General features: G+C 32.5%; 1 long non-coding RNA gene across 1 annotated transcript; it reads left to right on the top strand.

The window, feature by feature from the left end:
* The first annotated feature begins 1512 nt into the window (after positions 1-1512).
* On the top strand, positions 1513-4243 carry LOC136223533 (uncharacterized). The gene is made up of 3 exons (XR_010686000.1): positions 1513-1666; positions 1770-1864; positions 3660-4243. It is a non-coding gene; the product is annotated as an uncharacterized lncRNA (long non-coding RNA).
* The last annotated feature ends 2367 nt before the right edge of the window (positions 4244-6610 follow it).

The raw sequence follows: 6610 nt of genomic DNA, 5'->3' as shown, positions 1-6610 counted from the left end.
CTTGGCTTTCTTCTTCGAAGGAGAGCCATGCTCATCTCTCTTCCTCTTGTCTACACGATCATACTGAAAAATGTTGTAGACATATCATCAGGGAACATACAATCAACCTAATTATAACGTTGAGCTAGAATGAGCTAGCGTATGCTAGAATAAGAGAGTTATCAGTAATAGTTCGTCGATATGAATGTTCTATCGGCAATATAACGTCGATATGAATGTTCTATCGGCAATATAACGTCGATATGAATGTTTCTATCGGCAATATAACGTCGACATGACTGTTCTATCGGCAAAATGATCGACGATATGGATGTTCTATCGGCCATTAGGCTGTCTATGACTATGTACTATCTACAATTAGGTTGCCGATGAACATACACATCGACGAATGACTTCCTAACACCAGACGAACCCAGAAAAAACCCTAACACCAGAAGTAGTAAACGAAACGAAACGAGACGAAATGTTCCTTCTCAAACACAACAAATGTACATCCAATAGAAGATAGAAACGCAAATGTAAAGTCAAGTTATTTACCCTCTTTTTCGTTCTTCCTTCTGAGTTCGATTCGTTGTCTGAGCTTTGTGTTCTCGCCATGTCAACTCTAAGTAACAGAAATTCGCCGGATGAAATGTACAGAATCGGCCAATGAATCGCCGGAAAGTTAGAGAGAGGAATAGAGGGGTGTTAGGTTAGAGTGATGGAAGTTCGAATGTTGAAGAGCGGGAGCGGAGTGTTAGAGATAAGGGCAAGGTTGGAATTTAGTTAGTGAAATGTGTTAGTTTTGGTGTGATTTTGAAAGTGTTAGAAATGAAAACTAACCCCTTAAAAAGTGCTAGTTTTGTAATTGTCCCTAAAATAATTTGATGAATAATTTCTCCGATTGACCCACATGTGAGTGTAGATGACAAAATTCATGACCAAGAAGATAATTTGATGAATAATTCACAGATTGACCCAACTTATCAATGTTACGGCTAAAATTGATTTTGGCTTCTAACATTAAAGATAAAATTATACAATTATAGACGTTAGGGGTAAAATTGCTCTTAGATGTAAACTTTAAGGATATTTTTGCACCTTATCCCTAACTTTTATTTATCGAAATTACGTTACACATAAAGAAAATATAGAAATCCTTTTTAGTTAATCTACATATAAGAATGAATTAATTTATGAAAACTAATTTATCTATTAATTAAATTAAAATCAAAAAATAAATAAAGTAATGCAAAATTGACCTAATTAATCTAAACACTAATTAATTTGCCTTAAAAAACAAAACACAATTTAAAAGAGTTAATTAAAAGAAAATTAAATGAAAAAAGATTTGAGGCAAAAAGGATTGAGCCCCTGTTAGTTTTGAAAAAAGAGAGGACGTGTTTGGACTTTTAAATCAAATAGGGGTTAAAGTGGTAATTTTTGTAGCTTAGGTAAATTAGGGTTTGATCTGATTTAATCGAAACCCTAACCTTATCCCTTATAAATTCTTTTTTTCACTCTCTCTCTTCATCCTCTCGCTTGGCTTGCCGCTATCTGTGCTTCCTCTGCCTCTCTCTAGTGAAAACCCAATTTTTCTCTTCGTTTGACCGATGATCGGTATTCTGTTTCTATATGGTGACGGTTTCCTGTTTTGGGTCTTCGCCTCCTTTTGAGACTCCCTCTAGTAAGGAAAACTCACTTTTTTTCATGTTTCTTCTTTTTCCTATCTTCCGTTTTTCTAATTTTGGCTTTGATTTTTTCCGATTTTTCCAATAACTCTGGATCAGGTTGCTTATGGGACTATTTGAGTTGCTTCTATGGATGGCTCTTCTTCTTCAGGCTTTTTCTATTTCTGGAGATCATCTCTATTTCTCATTTCCAGGTGACTTCAATTTGAGACTCATACTCTTTTCTCTTGTTAAATTTTCCATTTTTCTTCTTCAATGGTTTGCTTGTGTTCCTCCCTTGTTTTTAAGGATTAATATTTGTTTCTTTTATATGTATGTGATTATAACTATCTTGATACGTGGTTGAGCTTGAAAGCTATAGAGTTTGTATTATGGTAAAGAAATGAAGCTTTTATTGTGAATTTTAACAGATTGATTTCAAATTTACACTCTTGTATCAGTATACTAGATAATAACAGTTTAAATTTTTTTGATTGGGCCGAGTAAGGTTATCTATGTTGATTGATCACATACTTCATCTACTATTTTGTCTTTGCTTATTATATATCTACTTACATACACTTGGTTGAATTCTTTTCTAATAAAAAAAACACTTTTTCTCTCTGATTTTATGTTGAATAAGATGTTGAAAATTGACCTGTCACATATTTTATTCTAACAATCTAAGTGAACAAGCAGTGGAATTCTTTGTTTTCTGCTTTGTTTTATATTTTATAATTGGGAAATATTAACATAATTTAGAGGGCAACTTGAATGAGGATGGAACTCTTGTAAGTAGAAAGCATTAGTTTTCGCCGGAGTTCGGTTTTCCTTTGCATCACTAGGTGTCCGTGTCAGTTTCGTTTCCCTGTCCATTTTCATTTGAAAGATATTTTATCAAGGTTATGTTTTAAAAATAGTGTTTCCGGTGTCTGTTTCTAGTCGGTGAGAGATCCTGAACGTCTTTGCTCTAATATTTAGAACCACGTCAGATATTTTAAAACTTTAAAAGATGTCCTTCTAAATTATGCTTTGATATAAGCAAAGGTTGTAAAAAACGCTAGACCTTAGTCGGACGGACAGGCCCCTAACATGGATTCGTCGGGGTTTAATAGGATTTCTAAATTTCTCTCCCATTTTTACTACTTGAAGTAACATGAATTATATGATTTTCTTTATATAAAGGTTAATGAAGTATTTCTTATGGCATTATAGGCAATAATTAATCATATTCTTACTCTCTAATTATGTTAGAGTAATTTGTCAGAGAAGTCTTGTGTGTTCTATTTTTTCTAGTGGTCCTTTTAATAATAAATATGGAAATGATATATGCCAACTTCCTAATTAGTCTGTAATGAAAAGGTTCTTGATTCATATTGATATATGAGAAATGCTCTATATTATTTTTGGAAATCATAAATGATTGTCTAACTAAGAACACATTAAATATTTAATTGATGAAAATAACACTTAAAGTGATTGCAATAACAATAATTGATGTGCATACTTCTAATAATAAATATGGAAATGATATATGCCAACTACCTAATTAGTCTGTAATGAAAAGGTTCTTGATTCATATTGATATATGAGAAATGCTCTATATTATTTTTGGAAATCATAAATGATTGTCTAACTAAGAACACATTAAATATTTAATTGATGAAAATAACACTTAAAGTGATTGCAATACCAATAATTGATGTGCATACTTGTATTAGAGCGTAAATAATACTTTCATGTAAAAAATTAGAACATAAACAAAAGAAAAAGTTGATGCTACTAGCATCTCTTAGGACTTCTATCAGTGGTATTGTAGCAGCTAGATTTGTTATTATAGAGAAAGCAGAATAGAGAAATAAAAAAATGTAGAGAAGCTTCATGATAATATGGTGGATCTCTAGGTACTAGAGTTTATCACTAACTAATCAATAGTAGTAACCCTATGTGTAATGAAATTTATGGACAGAGTTAATTATTTTCTTTTTCTCTATTGCTCTTTTTGTGTAGGAGAGACTACTCTAATTCAAAATGGCTTCAAAGTCTCATTGATTAGAATTCAGTATGGGTTCACTTGCCGATACCTTGTCCACCTGCTCTTTGACACATTTTGTGGAGTGAGTGCGGAACCATTCCACTTTGAATACATGGTATATTGCCTTTCCTTTATGTAATTGATGGGAATGGTTATTATATTTAAATGAATGGAGTTGATAATTTCAAGTTGATTGCCTTGAAATAGAAGCTCTGCATTGTATAATCAGTACCTATATTTATTTATTCTTTTTGTCAATTTTTGTGGTCTCTTGTTCTGTTTTTGCTTCTTAGGAAAGTGAGACTTGTCACCTTACTCCAAATCTTTGGGAAGTGTCTTTCTTCCTCCCTAGTTGCAGGAGTAGTATGATTTTTGCTCATGCTAGTTGCTCAACCAATCTAAATAATATGTATCATCCATATAATGATATTGTAATTTTCCTTTTTGTATTAATGATTCAAATATTGTTACTACTTACTAGAAGATAGCCTTCATAGAAAGTTAACTTTCATATAATATATTTATATTTGAGCAAACAGTGCAGTTTAGTTGATTGTTAATTTAATGCAAAGCTTATGCAACTTTTTTTTAGTATTCATTTATTAGCTCTCTTCAATCCAAATAAAATATTAATGTAACAAATAATATTTACTTTTCATGAATTTCAATTATAAATCAATTATTAATTATTAAAAAAATTAATTTTAATCATACTGACGGAATAAAATACCGTCAAACATTTCGTCAGCAACTTTGACGGTTTTAACGTCAAGAAAAACGTCAAAAAGCTTTGATGGAAATGGTTGGTCAAGAAAAACGTCAGAGTGTTCGACAGAAATTCCGTCAGCATTCGTCAATAAATTCCACGTTTTTTCAGTCCGTCAAAATCCCGTCAGTAAACCTATTTACTGACGGAATTTAGGTGTTTACAGATGGAAATTTTCGTCAGTAAACATGTATTTTCTAGTAGTGGTCTTAGCACCAAGTTTCTTTTAGAAAACCATCTTAAAATCACGAATTTCTCTTCGGTGTTTTATTTCAATAGCTTTGATTTGACTCAAACTTAGAAAGTGAACTAGACTCTTTACAACATAGTTTTTAACAACAAAAGTTTTTATCGCTATTCAAAACCAACCTTTTCAAATTAATCGTTTAGACTTCAACAACCCGTAGATAGCTAATGCTTGTCCGGAATCTCTGTGGGATCGATCTTTATACGTAAGTATACTGTATTACTTGGAGGGGTTAAATATAGAAAATGGACGGGTGTAATTGCTTCTAGTTTTTTTTCAATGTTTTGGGAACACAACCCCAACCCAAGTATTAATGTCCTAAAGTATCAATTAGCTCCTGAAACAAACTTTAAAACCAAGTCTTGAATATCATTAACTTGTGATAGGATAAACATTCATTTGACAATTCTAAAATTCTAAAATTGAATCGTCGGGTCATGAATAAAAACTTGAATAACTCTCTTTGAATAAATACTCATTTTTAGACATTTACCCATAGTTGAAACCTATGAAGCACGGATACTTCAACATGCCTGCGTGTCACGTATCCGATACGTTTTGGATACGGAAACTCCCAGAAACTTCTAGGATACGTTTCAGGGCCGTATCCATAATATTCAAAAGTTGGATACTCGTATCTGTCTGGGACACCCGTTTTCCAGACAAAAAACGATTGTATTTCATTTCAAAAAAAATAGAGGTAAACAGAGCAATTATGGCCGATCCTTATTTGAAGGGAAAACGAGCAAGAATATCCAAAGGAGTACGTGGATCTTTATGTGCAATAATAAATCTTAGGTAAACCAAAAGACAGTGAGGAAAACTTTAGATGAACCGGAGCTAGAATCCCTATTTTTTGGTGAAGATATAAATAAACATTTAAGAAATAGATTTTTAGTATTCAGGGGGAAAGCTTTCATTGTTTTATCTTTTTTTCTCTGAACGTTTTTTTTGACATCATTTATATTTCATGTATCTAATAATTATGGTTAGATAAGAGTTTTATAATTTCTTTTATGTCTTTATTTAGTTATATTACAAAAATTCAAATATAAAAATATATTTTTAATATTTATAAATGTGCCCCAATATTTTTAATATTTACACGTTTCCCCCACGGTTCCGTGTCCTATGTTTTATAGAAAAGACGTTTCCCGTGTCCGTGTCTGTGTCGGATACGGTATCCGTATCCGTGTCCGGGTAACATAGGTTGAAACACTTGAACTTGTAGCACACAAACGCACCCATGGAGAGATACTTTGAGCCACCACTATGTCATTTTCCCTTTCACATGACACAAGATACATGACAGACATTTGTTTTTGTGTCATCTGAATATTTTTCGTGACAATATTTTAACTGTATGTCATCTGAAGGCAAAATAAAAAATGCGCTCGATTGTTAGATGATATTACGATTACAGAATCCTTTCATCCAAAGAAAACGTGCATTTTCGTTAAATTTGATGCGCTCAACAGATGACACTTCTAATAAATGAATGTCATTGTATGCCGAAAACAAAAAAGCGGCAAATGAAATTTCACTTACGCGGCCATACCAAATTTTAGGCGCTCTATATCATTTGACTGAAATTTCAACTGATATATAAACCTTCTCTCAATCCCAAACCCAGTTTAGGTTATGCAAGAGCTTCATCCCTCTCATCCCTCTTTATCTTCATGGTTGATTTGAACATGCAATCACTGGGTGAGCTCGAAACACGATACTGGTAAGCCATATTTTGTTCGTTCCTAGATGTATTAGAGTATCATTGTTCCTTACTCTGTCTTTTCCTCATCCGATTTACTTTTGTGTATGTCGATTTCAGCAGTTGGTATAAGGATCTTGTGATTTTCAGACCTATCGTTGAAAGGTTTAGATCTCTCGCTTAGCTACACTGATTTTATTGTATT

Source organism: Euphorbia lathyris, chromosome 3, assembly GCF_963576675.1.
Source record: "Euphorbia lathyris chromosome 3, ddEupLath1.1, whole genome shotgun sequence".
Taxonomy (NCBI): Eukaryota; Viridiplantae; Streptophyta; class Magnoliopsida; order Malpighiales; family Euphorbiaceae; genus Euphorbia; species Euphorbia lathyris.
This window is presented reverse-complemented; position numbering and strand designations above follow the sequence as displayed.